Source organism: Haemaphysalis longicornis, unplaced genomic scaffold, assembly GCF_048455015.1.
Source record: "Haemaphysalis longicornis isolate Haplotype H1 unplaced genomic scaffold, Haemaphysalis longicornis Haplotype H1 scaffold_2, whole genome shotgun sequence".
NCBI lineage: Eukaryota > Metazoa > Arthropoda > Arachnida > Ixodida > Ixodidae > Haemaphysalis > Haemaphysalis longicornis.
Genome location: NW_027526295.1, coordinates 1,707,501 through 1,729,908, shown reverse-complemented (window position 1 = coordinate 1,729,908; position 22,408 = coordinate 1,707,501). Strand labels below are relative to the sequence as shown.

The following is a 22,408-nucleotide window of genomic DNA, read 5'->3' as shown; positions in this document are numbered from 1 at the left end:
ACACACAATTACGGTAAGAAACATTCGTGCTTTCCAAGCTCCGTTCTATGAGACATTCCATTAAAGCTCAATGTCAGCTGATTATTTACTTGAACTTTTTGACCCACCGATTTTTGAAACATACATTTATAAAGTCTAATATTACAGCCAAATCGCAGTACAGAAGTTGTATCATTAGAGGATGTTGATTATTCGAAACGGTGTTAAAAATTCAATTTTATGTTCATTTTGCTAAACTGCAGCGCACATCCTTCGAGCTTCACTGCACAGCATAAACGTGTTATGCAGTGAAAGCAAGTAGGCGTGCAACTGATCAACTGCACAAAAGTTCTTCGAACCTTAAAACCCTTGGCTTCTCAGCATTGCATCAAACTTCCAATCACGGTAGCTACTCGAGATGTTTAGTGCCTTATTCTTGAGCTGAACAGAAAAGCTTAATATTAAGGCAGATTAAATACAATATGTATACTTCCCTACTTATTGTGGCTTTATTCTACCCATAAAAGTTGGGTCCCCACTGCCACTTATTTTATTTTACATTATTCTTTTTGCTTCATTCAAAATGACCCCACATAGCAATACCAAGAACTGTAAACATCACAGAACAATGCATATGAGTTCCCTGATTGAAATGTGATGACATTGTTGTTATAGCAGTATTTTATCATGAGTCTAGCTTGTGCATGGTGCCTTGCATTATGTCCCTGCTGGTGGATGTGGGGTCATTTTTCGATGCTGCAAATGAAAAGCCAACAGCCAGTGCCCATTAGTTTCGTCTAGTATTACGAGGTGCGTCATGGGAACCATCAAACCCGTCTATAGCCCTTTTTAGAGTTGACTAGAAGTAAAATCAGCAATATTATTGATAAAACGTTTAGCATCTTTTTATTAGTAGCTTTAGTGTTGCTACTTTCCATAGTTAGGTTTTTTCTGCTTTTCTTAATGACATTTTTGTTTCGCTGAGAAGGTGCATAACCAATGAAAGCTTTTCTGTAAACCTTTGGTAGCTATGCAATTGTTAGAAAATATTATACTAAATAAGGCAGCTTAAACTTACAATACTTGCATTTAGAAACATTAAAATCTATTTAAATTTATCATACATTTCTGGCTGTTTTTACACAAAGCTGCACATGGGATTGCTGGCACCACGAGGAGGGCTCTGGATTAGCTTTGGCAACTTTGGGATATTTATTGTGGACTTAAATCTCCACACATGGGCATTTTCACTTTCTGCCTCCACCAGGAAAATGGCCACCAATTTAGAGAGCTATTCTTACTAGTATTTGATGTACATTTTAAAATAATCTCAAGTATTATAGCCACAAAATTATTCTCTACAACAGCACCCAGCGGGTGCTGTTATAGAGAGATTGTGCACTACACCAGACAATGTACTACACTGTCGAGAGCTTTGACATCTACAAAGCAAGCTAATACTGGTAAAATGTTTCATACCATAATTACTGCGTGTTCAAAGCTCACGTGTGAAGTACAGATACTGGTGCTTCAGCAAGAACCGAGGATGAGCACCCTTCCTGGTTCTGAAAAAAAATAAACATGGAAAAATGCTTTAAGCAGGATTAAGAAACAGGGTTGAAAGAAAGTGAGCAAGCAATTCTTTCAAAATAAGCAAAGCAATGCAAACAAATATTTATTTCAACTTCATGTCTACAAAAGACAATCTCATTAAGTCTTGGGTAAAAAAAGAGCAGAGAGCACTTATATAAATGCTACAGGCAACCTTCAAGCCAAAAATTGCTTGAGCACTTAAACTGATCACTGTTCAACAAATTCATGAAAATTGAATGGATGAAAAACCAGCGGTAAACACAGGACACAGTGAAAAGAGAACAACGGGACAAGCTTATCCCGTCGTTCTCTTCCGTACCCTGTGTTTTCCGCTGGTTTTTCATCCATTCAAACATGTACCAACTAGCACAGTCCGATGCCTTGGTATCATAAAAAGACGAATTGTCACTCCTTACAGACAGTTGAAAAAAAAAGAAAGTATAAAGCAGGTGACAAAATTAAAATGACAGCAGATTGGTTAACTTTTAATTTTAAGTGATAATATAAAAAATAATGGCATGAATGAAAGTGAGCAGCAACCAAAGGACCATGATGCTAGGCCGACATTCCACTTTGAAGCAAAATATCCGCTTTCAACGCTACATAGGCCAAACATGCAATGAGGCAACCCTTTAGGCCCACAAAAACATACCATATACTTTAAAAAAGCTTCAATTTAGTTGAGAAAAACTGACCACAACAAATTGGATTTGACAACTAGATACAGTTGTCACACCCAAGCAAGCCGGCGAAAGATGAACAGATATCTAGCTGTCCTACCCCCTATTTGTGCCCTAGCCTCTGATCCGCTGCAGCAAACAAAAAAAATGTTTATATGTAGAACTACGGTCTGCGCTCGTTACAGCGGATCCGGCAACAACGTACTTTCGGTTACAACAGACCATTTCTGTTGGTTTGTCTGGTACCCATGCATTTTAAATGGAGTCCACTCCGCTCACAACGGACCCGGCTAGAGCAGACTATCGGCTACAACAGACTAAATTTTAGGCGAAAATTGTTTCGACTGAACGTTTATAGCGGACTTCCGCGGGGACGGCGCCCGGTGTGCTTTTTCATTTATTTTCGCAAGAAAACTATTACGTCTGGCAACATTGCTGGCAGACGGGTCGTTGGCGCAGCCAAGCCAAGCGAGTGGCTTTTTTTTTTTGTGCGACCAGCGGCATGAGCGGCAGGGTAGCTGATTTCACTGTCGGGTAAATTAATCGTAATTAACGCTGTTGAACACGAGGAAAAACAGGGTGACATCGCCAGAAGTACAGGCCTGTCTAAGCACAGTGTCGGCTGTACCGTCAAGAACAAGGCCGCTGCGGATAAACGCGACTCCGGTGAGATTGAACACAGGGCAATCGAATACTCGAAGTGGTGCACTCGGAGGCAAGTCTGCCCTCGTCAGTTTTTTTATGTAATAAACTCGGGTTCAGTGAAGTTCGGCTTTTATTATTCCCACGCATGCACCGTTCCCGTTCCGTTCGGTGAAAAAGGTAAGAAATGCCTCAAGTAGGGGTTGTTGCCCATCCATTGTGTGCAATCTGCCGGTAACCGTGCGCAGTCCAACTGGTCTAACTTTCGATTTTACAGCTGACCGTCATGAGATTATTTCATTACATCTGTTTCAATGACCAGAATAAAATCGCTAAAAATGTGGAATCTGCCTTGAGGGAACGTCAGGCAGCGATCCGATTTGTTTGACGAACGGTTTCGGGAAAACCTGCCTCGTCGTGAGGGGATTTAAAAGAGCCTTGCCAATGCTGATGGGCACGACTGATGTTTTATAGCTGGTTTTTAATTGCGCCTAGTTATATTCTTGCGTTATTTGCTCAGCTCATCTTGCGTCTTTACACGCTTGACCACATGCGCTAGGCCTTTTCGAAGTGCCGGTGCTAAGTTTTGGAAACGGTGTTTACGCGATTCTTTGCCCTCGCGCGAACACTGTGCAGAGGTGCTGCAGGCATGTAGAAAGAACAAAGTGTATGTACTATGCATGCAATATCGGTCAAAGTACCCACTGTAGGGCTCATAGCCCCCCCCCCCCCCCCCCCCCCGTCGGATACTGCATACTTCGGCTACAGCGGACGTTTTTTTCTGGATTCAGAGGGTCCGTTGTAACTGGCGTAGACTGTATTACTCTTGGTCAAACATAGACAGTTCTAATGACGGAGCCAAGTAGGTTCCGAAACGGGGAACGCTTTGGATAAAGTCCTTAGTTAGAGTATTATATTTGTTTCCATCAAACACAAAAAAATGCATGGTAAAGCGCTGACATTAACTTTGTCTACTGCGGTTCCTTCATGGTGACATCACTACAGCAACCAAAAATACAATACAGTGCATTAAAGGGGCCATTGGGACAACATAGAATTTCGTTTCGTTCGACATATTTCCTGTTTTATAAGTGCCCCCACCACTTGACCGGCAGCAAATGATGCTGCATTCACTGAAAAATTAATTTAGGTTAAAAGTCTGATTCTGCCACCATATCGTGTGTTTTTGGGATGTCAGCAATGAAGCCATAAGTGCGTGTAATCAAACAAACTACTGCGTCATTCGGGTCTGCAGCCTTGCTAGCCATCAGTCCTCCCAGGTGGAGCTACCATACTCATCCACGAACCGTTGTTTGCCATTGCTTTGTTTTTGATTGCGTCTGCACCTGGCTTGTTTTCGTTACTGTAGAAAGTAATGGTTTTGTGAAACATGGGGTATCCTCGACAAACAGGGTCACGTAAGACAACATCGCCTATGCCAATCGGCCAGTGCCGTGCAAGCCAACTCCAAAGCGGCGTAGTGCTGTCCAGCTAAAACAAGCATAGTGCACGCCGTACCAACAACAGTGCACATCGATACTTGTATGTTTACGCGTATTTTCGTAACTTTCATTGTTTACTGCACCATTTTTACGGCTGTAAAATGAATATGCATTACATTTAAGCGCAAATAGCTCATTCGGCATGTTTATAAGGCCTGCCCCATTTGCGTTTGCTTTTGCTGGCCTCAGCCAATCGTACAGCTGGGGTCATATGACATCATAGATACTGCTGTGGGAAATGAGCTAGTGGGTCGCATGGCCATTCCCTTTTTCCTAATTATATAGCTTATTCGAGTGAAGTGCGCGTTAAAAATGGTGTCAGTATGATTCTAACGAGGCAATCTGTCGAATGAACGAAACTTGTGTGTTGTCTGCATGGCCCCTCTAAGCAAAAGCAAGGCAGCCAATTTTTTTATTTAGGCTGCCTTCATGCACACATTAGTGCTCTATTACTGCCACAAAATGATTACGGGACTCCTGATATATTTACAGTTGCAATAAAAATCAGAAATAGAACGAAAAATCATTGGACACTCCACAATGTCCTAAAAACAAAGGAATAATGTGCGAGTGAGCTACCTAAAACACTGCGACAGAAGATCATATTCATCAAGGCAACTAATAAAAACCATGGCTAGTGCATAGCCACCACGCAGCTCATTTGTTAAGAGCTTATGTGCGTCCCCACAAGTTGGCTGTGTAAACCCACTGACACCTAACAGAGTCCAAGGTTCGACGAAAACTCGTCAGGGGAGGGTGAGTTATTGATGAAATACAAGCAGGCACTCGCCTGGTAAAAAACAAATAAACAAATAAAGACGTTTTGGGGCCCCTACTGGTCCCTTCATCACAATGAAACGGGGTGAAAGGTCGCGATTATTTATAGGTTCGGTGGCGCAGAGTGTGCATGTATATCTCGGGGAGATTACCCCGCGACCGGTTAATCACGCTTTTAGTTGGTTGAATATGCACTGATTCTAAAAGTAGTCGTGTCGACAGGCGCTTCTCTGATGTGATTATAGTTGCGGAATCCAAATCGATGACGTGGTCAGTAGCCAGGTGATGATCCGCCAAGGCATTTCAGCTTGCATTGCCTTTTTTTGACATCGTTCTGGTGCTATTGAATTCTTTTAAAAATTTCCAGTTTCACCTACGTAGGATTAGGAACGAAATAGAGACGCCGACCAGTCCAAACAAAACGTACTGACGTTTCGGCTTCCAGCACGGAAGCCTTGTTCACAATAAATGCATCACCAGAAGTGGGTCGTTTAAGTGGGCTTGAATAATGGCTGCAAAGAGCGTGCGTAGATCGGGTTTAGATTTCAGTCGTTACGATGGACTGTGTTGGATGTGGTCTGAATGATTAGTGATTCCAGATGTAGCCGTGATGCGGTCACTTTTTCTGTAGCGACGATTCTTGCATTGTCCCAATCAATCTTGTGGTTACTCACGACGGCGTGTTTGGCTAAAGCATTGTTGCGGATGCTTTTATTCTTTGCGTGACGTGCATGCTGCTGCAGACGATTCTTATAATTTCCTGATTCCCCGATATACACGCCGCTGCAGTCTGCACAAGGTATCTCGTATACCACACCGGGGAAGCGCTCCTTGGGCAAGCGGTCCTTGACTCTCACGAGCTCATGGCGCATCTTTCTGGCTGGAACGTGGGCCACCTGCACGTCATATTCCCGTAGGACACGTGCCAAACATTCACTTGTTCCTTGAAAGTAGGGCACAGGAGCTCGCTTCATCGGGGCAGGAGGCACGTCCAGTTGTCCCCGTCGGGTCAGTTGGCTTTCCGTTGCATTTATAAAGTGCCTCGGGTAACCGCAGCTAGCCAGGTCGTCCCACCCCTTTGCCGTGTCCATCGCCGCATCCTCGGGCTTCGAGCACAATCTTTTCGCACGCTGCAGTAGCGTGCTAACAACAGCCCTCTTGTGGGAAGCGGGGTGCACGGAGTTGAAGTTCAGGTAGCGGCCTGTGTGCGTTTCCTTGCGGTATACGCTGAAACGTAGCCTCTGGCCCTGCCGAGACACGAGGACGTCAAGGAAGGGAAGTTTGCCATCGGCCTCCTCTTCTGACGTGAACTGAATGGCACGTTCCATACTGTTGAGGTGGGCCAGCAAGCTGTTCGCCGCGTTTTTCTGAACGACGCAGAAACAATCGTCGACATAACGCAAGAACACTTTTGGTTGAGGGGCAAAGGAGGCTAGCACGCGTGCTTCCAGCGCTTCCATGGTCGGGTTCGCCGCCGTGACCGAAATAGCGGCACCCATTGGAGTCCCCTGCCTTTGCTTGTAAAAATGGCCCATAAAGACGAAGTACATATTGTTCAGGCAAAAACCTAGAAGCCTGCATAGTTCTGGCACATCCATCGGTGATCTCCCGGGCAACGTCTCATCAGCCTCGAGAGCAGCGGTGCATACGTTGACAGCCAGGTCAATCGGAACGCTCGTGAAAAGGGACTTCACGTCGAAGGACACCATCAAGTCGTCTTTCTCGATCACGGTGTTGCGAGTCTTCTCGACAAAATCGAAAGAATGACGAACGTGAGTGGTCCCTTTACTGACAAGCGGAGCCATAACTTGGTGCAGGAACTTCGACAGGTGGCCCACGTTCCAGCCAAAAAGATGCGCCATGAGCTCGTGAGAGTCAAGGACCGCTTGCCCAAGGAGCGCTTCCCCGGTGTGGTATACGAGATACCTTGTGCAGACTGCAGCGGCGTGTATATCAGGGAATCAGGAAATTATAAGAATCGTCTGCAGCAGCATGCACGTCACGTAAAGAATAAAAGCATCCGCAACAATGCTTTAGCCGAACACGTCGTCGTGAATCACCACAAAATTGATTGGGACAATGCAAGAATCGTTGCTACAGAAAAAGTGACCGCATCACGGCTACATCTGGAATCGCTAATCATTCAGACCACATCTAACACGGTCAATCGTAACGACTGAAATCTAAACCCGATCTACGCACGCTCTTTGCAGCCATTATTCAAGCCCACTTAAACGACCCACTTCTGGTGATGCATTTATTGTGAACAAGGCTTCCGTGCTGGAAGCCGAAACGTCAGTACGTTTTGTTTGGACTGGTCGCCGTCTCTTTTTCGTTCCTAATGTACCCTTCCGGCCAGACAGGATTCCGTCATGATCTCGATTTTACCTATGTAGGATGCGTTGCAATCCTTGCATGGAATTTTGTAGGCAACTCTGGGAATCTTGATTTTTCTAAAGGGTCTTTCACGCATACCAGCTTCTGATTAAGCCTGCTCGTTGGCACGTGTGCAATTTTAACGCCATATGTGCCAAACACCCTTGCAAGAGCTTCACTGATGCCTTGCGTGTAGGGGACGGCAGCGCGGTTTTGCCTGTATTCTTCAGGAGCCCTTTCGGGGGAGGACACTGAAGCCCGCAATTGTTGCGTCTTCACAAGCTTTGAAGGGTAGCCGTTGCTGCGAAGGTCCTTCCTTACCACGGCTAGCTCTTGCTTGCACAGACCAGGCTCAGAGCAGATTCGTGATGCGCGTGAGAAGAGTGCAGCGGCGACAGAGCGTTTTTGGCCTATAGGATGCGCAGAGTCGAACCCCAGCTATACCCGTGTGGGTCGGCTTTCGATACACACTGGTTGTAAATCCTTTGGCCGACCATCTCACAAGTATGTCGAGGAAGGCGATCTGTCCATTATTTTCTTGTTCCGTGGTGAACTGGATGCTTGGAACACAAGAGTTTAGATGCTCAAATAAAGGCATTACGTCTCGGCGGTGGATCACACAAAAACAGTCGTCTACGTAGCAGACAAAGATCTTGGGGCCGTCTTGTACGAGCATAGCGCAGAATTTTCTATAGCCTCTAAGGCAATATTTGCCCAGACTACTGAAATGGAAGCTCACATCGCTGTTCGAAACCGCTGCTTGTAATAGTGTCCGCTGAAAACAAAATATGTGTTCTGCAGGCCAAATTCCAGGAGACGATATAAGTCTTGCGTCTCAATTGTCGACCATGAAGGTCGAGATACATCGTTCTCGAGTAGATCCTTGCAACTCCGGACCGCGTAATTTTGCCTGGAATTTGGCCTGCAGAACACGTTTTGTTTTCAATGTACAATGTTACAAGCAGCGGTTTGGAACAGTGATGGGAGCTTCCGTTTCAGCAGTCTGTGCGAATATTGCCTTAGAGGCTCTAGAAAATTCTGCGCTATGCTTGTACAAGACGGCCCCAAGATTTTTGTCTGCTACGTAGACGACTGTTTTTGTGTGATCCACCGCCGAGACGTAATGCCTTTAATTGAGCATCTAAACTCTTGTGTTCCAAGCATCCAGTTTACCATGGAACAGGAAAATAATGGACAGATCGCCTTCCTCGACGTACTTCTGAAACGGTCGGCCAAAGGATTTACAACCAGTGTCTATCGAAAGCCGACCCACACGGGTAGATACCTGGGGTTCGACTATAGGTCAAAAACGCTCCGCCACCGCTGCACTCTTCTCACGCGCATCACGAATCTGCTCTGAGCCTGGTCTACGCAAGCAAGAGCTAGCCGTGGTAAGGAAGGACCTTCGCAGCAACGGCTACCTTTCAAAGCTTGTGAGGACGCAACAATTGCGGGCTTCAGTTGCTCCTCCGAAAGGGTTCCTCAAGAAGACAGGCAAAAACGCACTGCCGTCCCCTACACGCAAGGCATCAGTGAAGCTCTTGCAAGGGTGTTTGGTACTTATGGCATTAAAATTGCACACGTGCCAACGAACAGGCTTAAGCCGAAGCTGGTATGCGTGAAGGACCCTTTAGAAAAATCAAGATTCCCCGGAGTTGCCTACAAAATTCCATGCAAGGATTGCAACGCATCCTACATAGGTGAAACTGGAAATTTTTAAAAGAAGAATTCAATAGCACCAGAACGATGTCAAAAAAGGCAATGCAAGCTGAAATGCCTTGGCGGATCATCACCTGGCTACTGACCATGTCATCGATTGGGATTCCGCATGCATAATCGCATCAGAGAAGCGCCTGTCGACACGACTACTTTTAGAATCAGTGCATATTCAACCAACTAAAAACACGATTAACCGGTCGCGGGGTAATCTCCCCAAGATATACATGCGCACTCTGCGACACCGAACCTATAAATAATCGCTACCTTTCACCCCCCTTTCATTGTGATCAAGGGACCAGTAGGGGCCCCAAAACGTCTTTATTTGTTTATTTTTTTTTGACCAGGCGAGTGCCTGCTTGTATTTCATCAACACCGAACTAACCCGCCTGAATCACCACTTTATAGACATTGAGCAATTCTTTGAATTGGTTTATTGTAGCAAGCTGTCTTGTTTATTTCCTTATTTTTTGGCATTTCCTGTCTCATTTGAAATTGGGAGACCAGATAGCTTTTACTACAGGTCATGCACTGGTGAGAACAAATAATTGATTTCACTTTAAACAATTTTCAGTTCTGTTTTATTGCTCACCAGCCAATGACCTGAAATATCAGAGGCTCTTAAAACATATGCTGGCATTTCTTTCCTGCACTGTAGTACAACTAATCATGACTTTTATTATATTTTGAACACATATTGTAATATTTAGAAAGTATTCAGCTGAATGAAAATGTTATTTCAGAAGCATGCGCAATCAACAAGGCCTCAATGACTCTCACCACATGGTTCACTTGTTTCTGTCACAAATAACCTGATTGCAGCCACATTCCACCCAAGACGAAGGTAACATACCCTCTGGGATGATGAATATTTAAAATGCCTTACGAGTAAGTGCTCAGCACATGAAATTGTGGCATTAAAATTAAAACAGAAGATCCCTCTGCGGCATCCTTCACTTGGGGCAGCGCTTGATCACAAACTTGGAGAAGCTGAAAAATGCTCCATGCGCCGCTCCAGCCAGCAGAAACAATGCAAGACGCAAGTTGGTAGGTGGACCGTTGGCATCCTGCGATTGTGAAGATTTTTATTTAGTAGATGCTCTTCTTTTTGTACCACTGTTTATTTCTCCTTTAACAAGCAGCTGAACTCCTGCAGGTTCTACGAATCATACAAGCATAACAAAATGCAGCAATGCCGAACAATTGGCAGGGTTACCTCAATTTTTCTTTTCTAGGAATGAAAACAATGTAGGTAATCTATGCACAACTGCAATCAAACCTTTCAATTTTTACCTACTTCACTCCTAACAAGCAGACATACACGTTAGACATGTGAGCAAGCTGCTAAATTAATGCCCACAAACTTAATCAGGCATCAGAAATCGGCAGAGAACGACGTGTCACCTTTAAATGGCACTTTTTTCGTTCAAAACACGTAAATGGGCGAGAAAGATACATAATTATGAGTTGGTACCCTCATCAGTTATAGTTTTCAGGCAATGCTTACATCTCACTTCAGTACCTTCAGGTGGTGGAGATCTTCGAAAACTCATTGCGGGCAAGTGGGTTGTGTTCAAGCTCTCGTATCTTGCCAGCATATGCTGGATTCCAGCATTCCCAAATCAACGTAACGACCCGAATGTGGTGGATGCAAGAAAGAATAAGCACGCGCCAAGGGCGTAGCCGAAGGTAGGGTAAGGGGAGGGGGGGGGCGGTGCCCCTCCCATAATGTTTTATGCCAAGGCTGGGGTGCAGTTTAAGCAGCCTGAAAAACCGCCTAAAGTCACCTGCAGGCGCGGAACCTGCAGTTTTAAGGACATTCTTGCTCATATAAAGCTGACAACAAGGGCAATGTCAACGTCTGATCCATGCGCCCGCTCCAGATGCTGTACCTGTCAATATATACAGCCCGGCTGCATTTCGCGCCGGATACACCGACAAGCGCCGGGAACCTGCCGCGAGCCGATCGAAACAGGCCCACTGTTTCACTGGCGGAACAGCACGGCCGGGGAATGGCAAAACAGCAGGAAAAGCCTCATATAGGCTTACATGTGGTCGGGAGCGTGTCATTCCTTGTCTTTACACTGATACAAAGTATAATCACATGACAGAGCATGTCGCTGTATTTTGTTCAGTCAACTATCAATCCTTGATATGTTTATTTTTCTACCGACATCGCATTTCATTGACTATTGCAGTTCCATAATTTCTGCTGCATAAAAAGCATTGCTCTGCCCATCTTGTATTTCCTCCACATCAACAAAACTACACAATTCTCCTTATTGCGGAGCTTTGTTTTTTTGGCACTATTCCACTCTTTCCTTGACCTCCCTTTAGAATCAGCATTCTGTATTTGCTTAAGCGGAATTTTACTGAAGCCATGTCTGTTTCAATTTAACAGATAGAAATAACGAAATTTAATAAGAAACGTGCAACAAGCTCAACATTCAACAGCAGTGCAATAAGGTGTTCCGCTTAGCGCAAGTTCACTACTCACGTTACTAGCACAAAAAATAACAAAAGGCGATTACTTAAAGGAGCCATGAAGAGAAAACAAAAGTTTGTTTTATTCGAAAGATTAGGTGTTTCATAGTACCCCAAGCACTTTTCCGGAAGCAAATGATGCTTTATTCACTGAGAAATAAGGCAATTTAAGCCAAAATTTTTAAATCTCCCGCTAAAATTGCACATTTCGTCATGTGAACAATGGCGTCATACGAGCCGGTCCATGAAACATATACTTAGTATGTAGACTCCATATAGCACCCACACGCGGGAGTCGACCGAGACGGCGGCCATTTTAAAAATACTAGTAAAACCTAGTGCACCCGCAGCCCTAGTCATGGAATCGCCTGATCCGGAGAACAAAACTCTCGCCGAGGAGCTCGGGCTTGCATTTAACAACCTTACACCACTTGAACGCTCAATGCTTCTAAGTGCACAAGCGGCAAGAGTTGTGGGATACGCGCTGGACGGGAAAGCGACCATTCCGCGATAGCCACAACAGACGAACGCCCAGCCGTCGGCACCGCTGCCTCGTCAGCCCCGTCGCGACGGATGAATACAGACTGGTACGTATGTGCCGTATTTTCAATTTTAGTAGCAGTATCGCTTATGCCAGTTGGCCGGTGTCGTGTATGGAAAGCCGTTCGCTCGAGCTCTCTGCTCCGACCAGAAAGATTTGAGCGTCAATGCGCGGTGTGTACGGCAATTTTTTTCCCCAAGGTCAGAGCGCTTTGGCGGCGATTTGACGAAGTCGGCGACGAGCGCCAGCATGTCCGGGTCCCTGCCGTAATCACTTCCTCGGAAATGAAGCGAGCACACTCGTACTTCCTTTAGCTCTCTTTCTCATCCGTTTGCAAAGTTCACAAAACATAGCCACTTGCTTCGCCGAGATTCGTCGTTGGGCAGCACATGAAAGGAGATCTCACCGGCGGGGATGTCGCACTCCCTCGACGATTTGCCCGTACTACATGGGCATTTCAAAACACAGCAACGAAATTTCATTGTAAAGTGCTCGAACAAACTGAAGTTTTCAGTGGTTGTAAACTGTAAACGAGCTCGTAACGACAGCAGCAAGCCAACACGACCTCCATACCGAAATCTGTGCGACGAGTGGCACTATCTCGTTGCTGCTCTCTGTTCCTTACTCCCCTTGTTTCTATTTTTACCTTTCCTGGTTGGCGATATGACGGCCAACCTCCTGTGAAGGGATTACGATACCAAGCAAGGTCACGGCTGTGCGTGCTGGGACGGTTCGTTGGCCCCGAAGAGCCTTGAACCCGAAAATTCGTCTGCGCGATGGTGGCGACGGCGAGATGTCTAGTTCGGCTGGCGGTAGTTTCGTACGGATTGGCATACACGCTTGCGTGTTCGTTCGGAACTTCAACCATTTACTCCACCGTTCTTTGTCATAAAAAGAATGTGCAGTATGTTTCACGGGCATTTAGCTCGCTATGCAAACTGTAAGCCCTGCCTAACATGCGTTTGCTTTTGCCGGCCTCCGCAAATCGCAGAGCATTCTCGAGTGACATCATAGGTTCTGTTGCGGAAAATGAGCTGGTGGGTCGTGTGATCATTTCCTTTTTTCCTAATTATGTAGCTTATTTGAGCGAAGTTTGCGTTATAAGTGGTGTCGTTATGGTTCTAACGAGGCAATCTTTCGCATGAACCAAACTTGTGTTTTCTCTTCATGGCTCCTTTAAGGACGAAGACGCACGTTTGCTAGCTTCACCGCCATAATATACGAATGCGCCGCATGTACAGTCCACTGCGATTCGAAGGTTGTCGCGGGAAAGCTATTCTTTCAAACGAAGCAGAAAGAACACCAGCTTTAGCAAATATTCCATGCAAGTTTCGTTATCGTCGCCGTAGATAAAGGGCAACCAAGTCCAAGTCTGTGCTTGATAACAACGAATGTACAGCTTGAAACCCAAAGGGTGGCAAGTCAGTCGTGCGGGCCATTGTTGTATCATGGAACAGCCAACAAGGGAGCAAAGAGTGCGAAATCTCGATTTTCATGGTTCCGAAACGAAACCATGGGCTGGTGGCCCGCTTGGCCGCTCGATGCTGGCGCGATAACCTTCAAATCGTGCTCGACTGTACTTCATAGCTGACAAGAAAACTTAATAGTCCCTTTTCTAAAGGAAAATCTAAAACACGAGAATCTTGATAGTAAACACCCAGTGTTGGCCTGCACTTCCGCCCGACGAACTTCAGGGAACGCGCGTCACTCACGAGCGCACTCATGATCACGCTCACGAGCGTGGGTCCGCCTAACCACCTGCTCTGCGGACGAATGAATCGCCCGTGGTGTGCCCACAGACCAGCGAACGGCAATTTCGGTGATCATCATGATCATCACCATCTAAGCTCCTTAAGGTGGGCTTTACAGTGAGCATTGAGCATACACAAATCGCAGGTTAAAGTCAGTTATTTCAAGCTTCGTTTCCAAAACAACGCGCAAGACGCCTTGCCTACATATTTCCCCGTCCCATCTTTTGGTCGACCACTGCCCCCCTCCACCCCCTCCCCCCCGAAAAAAATTCCTGGCTACGCGCTTGGCACATGCCCAATCAGGAGTACGTTCAGCATGCACGTCGGTTGTTTAAAAAAAAGGGTGTAATGTATTGCTCAGAAGACTCAATGCTTGCACGCATCTTGGAGCAGCAACGGCCTTAGCAGATGTGTTTGAGTGGTTTTCCTCTCTCATAACATCCACAGTGCTTTCAGGAAAAGCCCCAGGCCTTGCAATTAGCATGTTCCAGTTAAGAATAATGCAGCTGATACTTTACACTTTCAAATCTTTTTCTTTGTGGAAGGATGTTTCTTTATTGGCGGTACAGCACTAGCGTGCGTAAATCGCAGCCTTCAGAACCCCAATCAGGCCTATGTAAATGGTACAGGCAGTTACATTAACTATTTGAAAAAGTGGACTGCAAGGACTGTCAAATCACATGATAAACATCCAGAAAATAGCTGAAAACAGAACTGGTAAGGCTTTATCGAAGACTAAACTAGAAAGGTAATAACATTTTTGTGTCACCACCTAAGAAATATGGCTTCATCGTAAACATGACTAACACCAGGAAATTCGTATACATGGTGATTAACTGCTATGCCCACATTATGATTTTGGGTGAAACTGAGTTTTCCGAAATTAACAATAAAGGTTGCCATTTAGCAGCTACATATTAGGTTATGCATGAAACACCAATAATTGTTACGGGGGCGAGAACTTGTACATTCAAGTGATCGAACATTATTCAAGTATGCCCACTGTGCTACCAAAACTGTTTGAAAACTTACGTTCTGGCGGCCAAACACTGTTGACAATGGTTGTGGCTCTTGTCCGGTTGAATGGAGGGACGTGATGTGCTCAGACCGTCCAGAGGTCTAAAACAGGATGACACATGATTACCACTCAGGCAAGAATGGAAATTATTGGGTGCACGAATGTTACAACTCGGGCAACACAACATTCAGCCAAAATCAATACCCGCGTACAGCGGCACCGTACACATGGTGAGGTGGCTCGCCGCAAACGCAACAAAGCTTGCGAGGCGCGCACATTCGCTCGCAAACGATTTTCCCTCGCCATTTACAACACGGCACAAACGACAGCGGTGATTAACGAAGCCGTAAGCGCTGCGCCGCACAAGTAGCCGCCCGTGTTCTGATAAACTACGCGTAAGACGTGGTTCGCAGTGGTGAACTCTGAAGCTGTTCAATATAGTGCTGCGGAATGGGAAACGTTACTGAGTTACTGAGCGCCACTGCGTTACAGAGCGCCAGTGCGTTCAGCGCTCAATGCAAGCACCACAATGTTCTTTCGCACATCGCCTTTCTAGAGACAAGCCCTCTAGGTTCAACCTAGCCAGTTCAGTTAAACAATTCACACACGCGGGCTCCTGTTAACGAATCCTTAAAGCGGCGATGACAGCTACAAACGACATCCAGTGACAAGAAAGGCGGCAAATGTGACGAGACAGCTTACCTGACAGAGACCACGCAGAGGAGCGAGCGACGTTCAGGGGCAAGCGCCAAACTTAATTAGCCGTCTTCAGGTGGCAAAGTTGTTCTCAAATACTTCATCGCGAAGTCGAACCCGACAGACATAACCGAAGACGACGAGGTGTCCAATTAATCATAATAACTGCGCTTGTTTAACCGCACGGTCGCACACCACAGTAAACAATCTATGAAAGACGGGTCACGGGGTATCTGTTCCGGAATCCGGCCACGCCGCCGCGCGCCGTACTCAGGGTATCGGCCGTTGGCAGGGAGTTGCGTAAACAAATTAAAACGACAACAATAAATAATTGCATCTTTTACTGAACATAACATAATCTTTAAGTTTATTATTTATTGTGTGTATTATAATAAAGAAGCTTAGATATTTAAACTTTACAAACACAAAACGCGAACTTAAGCTTTTGGCACTCGATTTGAACGTTAAAAAAGCAGCAGATAGTAAGATAACACTGCGCAATGAAATTTGGCAGTGTTCTAGTGTAAGTAATCGTATTATTATTTGGCGCCTGTTTATTTAGCGCCCGATTTCATGCCCCTCCCTCCCCAACTTTTGTTTTCTTTTGATATCTGCCTTGTTCTCCAAAGTTGTTTCTGCAGGAGAAACTAGGTGGTCTGTTTATTGCATTTGTACACAATATTTACGGTCGCTAACAATAAGAATGGAATAAAATTGTAATTGCTAGTACGTTATAACTCCACTGAGCGACGAGAATGACTGTTGTCAGAGGGGGCTATGATTGTGCTGGTGGAGCAGGAGAAGAACAGGGAACGACGGAATGATGATACAGATGTCACAGTTCAAGGTTGTGCTGTGCTCCGTGGAAGGCTGTAGAAAACAAAAAGTGGGAGGGGTAGTGTTATTCTGTCGATGTCGTAATAAGCAAGGGCTGATATTTTTTCCTGTTTCAACGTCGGTGCTGCCGCTGCTTTTTATTGAATTTGGCAGCTTTTTTTTTTTGCTTCTGAACATTTTTGACGAGGTTGGGAGGATGGTGCAATGGGGTGTTTTTATTGAAATTATATTGCATGCATGGCCTCAATCAATGAAGAGCTGAACACCTTTTCCTCACCCTTTCAACACCCTTCCAAAAAAATGGGTGTTGAGGTTGGTCAACACCCTTTTTTTCACGCGAAAAGGGTGGAGAGCTACGAAAATGGGTGTGGAGATTCAAGAAAAAGGGTGTAAGGGCCTCCCAACACCCTTTTTTCAATTATTTTACACCTTTTTTGGCCAAAAGGGTGCAAAAAAGTTTAGTGTGTACAATCAATCAATCAGTATCTTGGCGTTGGTTCAGGCAGCGTCAGAATATTGTTTAGAACATGTCGGGGATGCGCTACTTGGCGCACGACAAGTGCAATTCTGCCATTTTCAGGGCACAAGCCACGCCCGTTTGGATCGGGTTTATGTTTCGCTCGAGCTCTTGCCTGAGTGCGGGGATTATTGCATGACACCCTTGTCGTATAGCGACCACTGCCTGGTTTCTTTTACCCATGGTGGGCGCAATCCAATAGCAAACATGTTCAATTGGAGTCTTTGGAAAATGAATAGTAAATTATTGCAGGAGGAAAATTTACAACTGAAATAAATGAAAAAATACGGTGTTTACCAGATAGGAAAACTAGCTGGTCCTCCAGGTGAGAAATTCTTAAACAAGAAGTAAAGTTGAGTGCGATAGAAAAATCAAGTGTATGGATGCATCGTGAGAGACAAAGCCAACAACTTCTACATAAAAACCTCGCTCGCTTACTAATGAAGAATGCCAGTCTCCAGGGTCGTAATTGATCGTTTTGTGTTGTGCTGGGACGCTGTGTTCTTTTGGGACGTTTTGCAGCGGAGACTAAAAAAATCGCGCCAATCCACCCATTGAATGTGGTTGGAAAGCAAAGTTGTAAACGGCACCCATAACGATTACCCATGCGACGTCACTTAAATTCACTCACATCGCTCTACAAATAGTAAAACCAGAGAAAAGTGTAATGCACTTAACCACACCATTTATTACTTCAAAAAGATATTCTTGGTAAGGTTAAATCAATGCATGATGCATGAACGGTGTTTGGTTGAGTTGTATTGGTGTAGCACAAGAGTGGAAACTTTTTTTATAAAATTAAAGCTCCAACCCGGTGTTAGACGATCTGACTTCTCCGTCTCTGCGCCACGGACGGAGGCAACGAGATTTGCGGCAGAGAAGGAGGAGCAGGAGAAAGAAATACTTCTGTTCAGATTTCTGAATGGCCCAGAGTGCAGCCCTGGGGAGTGATTCGTTCTTCTGTGGGGCCCATATGCAGTCCGCGCGGCCTGTGTTCTGTCCACCCGCTGAAGCTGGGTAGGTAGAGGACATCAGCATCTGGACAGCAGCATATCCCATTGCTCTTGTTGGGTAGTGGCGGAAAAAGAGGAGGGTGCTCAGGGCTAAAGTCGCACATCCCGATTACGGGGCGGAGTGTTCCTACTTCTGAGCAAAATTTACATTCAGCGTCGTAGCGATTCGGATGCATTAAGTGAAGACGCGTAGGCTGTGGGAAGGAGCCCGGATTGTAGGAGTCGTAGGGTAGTTTGTTGTTCTCTGGAAAGGTCAGGGTAAGGCGAAGGCACGGTCTGTCTCAGAAGGCGATAATGCTGGGTTACCTCCCTGAACGTGACAAGCGGGTGACTGACCTCGTGCAGCTCCGTAGCACGGGAGGTAAAAGCGCAGGATTGTTGGGTGGGGGTATTTGTTGCCCTCCATTGAAGCGTGAGGGGGTGTCCAGATGAGCTGAATGGAACAGTTTTGGGGAGTGGGTCTTCAGCACGTGCAGTGCAGGTCAGGACACCCAACCCGACTGGTAATTCCAGTAGGCTTGCTGGGAATCGGTGACTACCCTCCGAACCCCTGGTTGAGTGAATGAATGAATGAAGCTTTATTGTGAAACTACCAGCCGGGTTAGGTACCCTCAGTTTAGGGCACCTCTAACAAATTTCTTTACGCAATCTGCAAGGCGGCGTTGGTCGTTTTGGGCTGGTGATTGGAGTGCTGCTCTCCCTCCGGGGAACGGGCTGCATCCTTCGAAGATGTGGTCCTGGTTGAGGGTCTTGGAGCACTTTTGGCAGCTGGGGGTTGGCGTTCCGCTGTAGAGGGCCACTCTGGCTGGAGTGAGAGCCAGGGTGATGCCTGCCTCTTCTGCTGCCGTCATTTCTTGGGTCCTAAGTGAGGTGCACGCAAGGAGGTTGGTTCTGGAGGTAGCCAGGATGATGGCGTATTGCTGCCCTCGATGTTTGGAGGCGTCTGTGTAGATAACTGCATGATCCCTACCGAGGGTGGTGTTAAGCGCTTGAGCCCGTGCTTTTCGGTGACCCTCATCATGTGAGGGTTCATATTTCTACGCAAAGGGAGCATCTTTAGTTTTAGTCGCCAACAGCCTGGGAGTACGTCAAGCGGAGTTACATTCTGGACTGCCCAGCCAATCTGGTGAAGCATGCGGTTACCCACCGCAGTTCTGAGTCGGACCTTCTGCTTAGAGAGGCGGCCTTCTATCAGCTCTTCCATCGTGTAGTGGAGCCCCGTGCTAAGCAGCCTCTGTGTGGACGCCCTCATGAGAATACCAATGGCCTGCTCGACCGCCTTTCTAGTCATTATACAAAGCATCTCTATGTCTTCCTTGTTGAGAAGACAGGTGGTTGACGTAAGTGACTCTCGAGAGGACAAACGCTTCAATTAATCGAAAGGTACCGGATTCCTTTAGGCCTCGCTTCTTGGTGGTAACTCGCCTGATCATGTGTATGATTTGATTAATGCTGTTTTTGGGGCGCTGCAAGGACACGTCACTCTTGGTGTTAGCCTCTATATGTAGGCCCAGGATCTTGATGCTGGGGCTTGGAGTGATGGCCTGGCAATCAAAGAGTATTTGAATGTATTCCTTGATTTGGCGTGAGGGCGGACGACAAGGAGCTGTGATTTTTTACGTGAACACTGGAGGACGCAGGCTTTAGGACATTGGCGTACTAGAAGTGAGATGCCATGCATTGGTTTGAGCTTGCTTTAGTTTTTGTATCTCTTAGCACATGCGCAAGATGCGCACAGAGCCGCTAGACGGGCGTGAGTGGTCGCGTGACGCTTTAACGTGGCCTTCAGCGAGAACGCAGGTGGTAAAACCGTAGATGTGCTTGTTGAGTACACCACCTGTCTTTCCCGTCTTCGCGTGGGCTCGTAGCTAAATCGGTAAGACAACGGGCTCTCGCTTTGTTAGTCGGTTAGTTCCAGGTTCGATTCCCGGCAGTGCCAGTAAACTCTTTTATTTGTTCGCTGGAGTTTTCTGGTGACACCAACGGTCGCGAAAGAACCCTTGGGGGGTAGAGGTAAAAAGCTTTGCTTTAAAAAGGACGTTGACATCACCCCGTACACCATTCGCTTCCTGCCGTTTGAAGACGTTAATCGGGTGCCATATGACGGTTTCGTTTTCATAGGATTGTTTAGCTTGTGGAAGTTCCGCATGACTGGTCGGCATGCGGAACACCCTAGGCCGACCAAGTGCATTTTTTGGGAACAGGCGGCGTTGTTGCGGAGCGTTTATGCTGCGCAGAGTGATGCACCAGAGTGGCTGCCTCTTTTGGATGCGTGCGTTTGCTTGCCTGAGTTTTGATCTTTGTTCGACTGATGTCCTTGCCCTTTGCTGTCTGTTGGTGCTTATATTGTGTGTTAAGTGTCTCGTCTTTTTAAGTTTTCTAAAATTTCCATGCATTAAAGAAAAAAAACTCGCCGTGGCCGAGTTGTCTGGAGCACTACGTATGTTTTTGCTAGTCGCAAGTTCGAATCCCCGAGGGCACGTACTTTTTTTTGTAAGTTCACTTTTTTCGTTTTTGGCTGCTGTTTTCTATATTGAGTTCCGCATTTTTGTGTCTTAACGTGCACTGCTCCACAAGCGAGTTCGCAGAACGCGCTCAGACTGACACTGACACACTTGCGAGTTCTCGTTGGCGTGCTGTTGCCACAAGCACCGACTGCTTGCGAGCAGTGGGCACAGGCCGGAATAAATAGACCCTTTACTGGTGCGAACACGCTTTTTACGATACAGGCATGAGTGAGGCACGCTCCGAATATGCGGGGAAAGCGCATGACATTTAAGCGTCCGCGGTGACGCGGAAGGCGTTCATCCACTGCGTAGGCGTCGGTAGTGATTGCTACAATTCCTAGCCTTCATGGAAGGCTTATCTTAGGCATTTTACAGCCGACAACAAGGCAGAAGCGCGGTATGACGATTACTGAGATATCGAGAATGCCGATCCAAAGATGCCGTCGGATGTCAAGCATGTTGCTTTACACAACCGAAACCGAAACTTGTTTGAATGCTAACCTTGGACATCGTCCAATCAAGGTGCATCTCCTGCTGTGGTCACAACCTTTAGTTGGTGCGGCCGCCACAGACCGCACGTGGTAGTTTTTCTTCTTCCCGCTTTATAAAACATTTACCAAATTTTCAAAAGGATAAAAGATGAAAAGTGTGGTAATTTCAGCTAGTCTCCGTAGTGCAACCAAAACCGGGAGCTTGACAAATTCACTTCAGTGTCCCTTTAATATCGTTTTGAATATACCCCTAGGCTAGTTTTTTTTGGGCACGCCTGAAGCTACTGACAAAGTAAACAAGATCTTCATAGCTTTGTCATAAATTTTCTAAAATGATTAACAAGAAGGCTGTTCATATCTTCTTCTTCACCTTAATGAATTGATTAATACTCTTAGATGGCGGGGGGGGGAGGAGGTGAGGGGCGTAGTCAGGGCTTGTAAGCGTTGGCTTTTTAGTTAGGTACTAAAATGATAAATATGGGAGGGAACGATAAACATAACCAGAGTTATTGAGTAGGGTAGGGTGAAACGAAATGAAATAGTAGTGTGACATCGCTCAGTTTCATTTTGTTCTATTTTTCTCTTCACTTCGTCATTGACATCTGAGGATAAAACCTTTCGCTGACCTCCTGATTGACGTTTGAATTATTCATAAGCCAGCTCCGAAAACTAAAAAAAAAGAACTTTCGAAGCACCCACGAAACACTATGAACAGTCAAGTTAAAGGCAAACGCCCATGAGGCAGATGGATTTGTCTCATTTTGAGCCATGAAACAGCAGGACCTGGCTCATTTTCGATATGAACTACGATATGCGTACCCGTGTTTAGGGAGTTGTCTCAACTATTTTCCTGCCGCACATCTTTTTAGGGGAAGGTTGCGGAGTATTTCTTGTCCCTGCAGTTTAATCTTACTCAGCTTCGGTTTCTGGATCTGGCTCGTTTCGAAAAAAAGTGCCTCATTGGCGCCTGCTACTTAATAAAAACAATTCTTGATTCGTGATTTCAATTTGACCAGCATCGACTGAGGACGGCTGCCAACTTGTACTCAGCCCAGCAAAAACGAGAACAGTGTTTTCAATATCATGCTTACACAAGTTAAACAACGGACCCCTGTGTAATACTGTCGAGCTCTGTTTTGATTTATTGTGTGATTTGCGCTTTTTCTGAGCATACTGTACTGGTCGAACAAGGGCTCTCTGGTTATACCCTTGTCAGCATTTCTATTCGTCTTGCAAAATCGGTTTGTTATTAAAAACTGTCTATTCAAACCTTTAGAGATTATTACAC

At 45.9% G+C, this 22,408-nt stretch overlaps 1 long non-coding RNA gene across 1 annotated transcript; it reads right to left on the bottom strand.

Annotated features, from left to right (window-relative positions):
• Positions 1-10,279: 10,279 nt before the first annotated feature.
• On the bottom strand, positions 10,280-15,956 carry LOC144166965 (uncharacterized). The gene is made up of 3 exons (XR_013321794.1): positions 15,762-15,956; positions 15,074-15,160; positions 10,280-10,332 (listed from the first exon to the last, which is right to left on the bottom strand). It is a non-coding gene; the product is annotated as an uncharacterized LOC144166965 (long non-coding RNA).
• Positions 15,957-22,408: the final 6,452 nt, after the last annotated feature.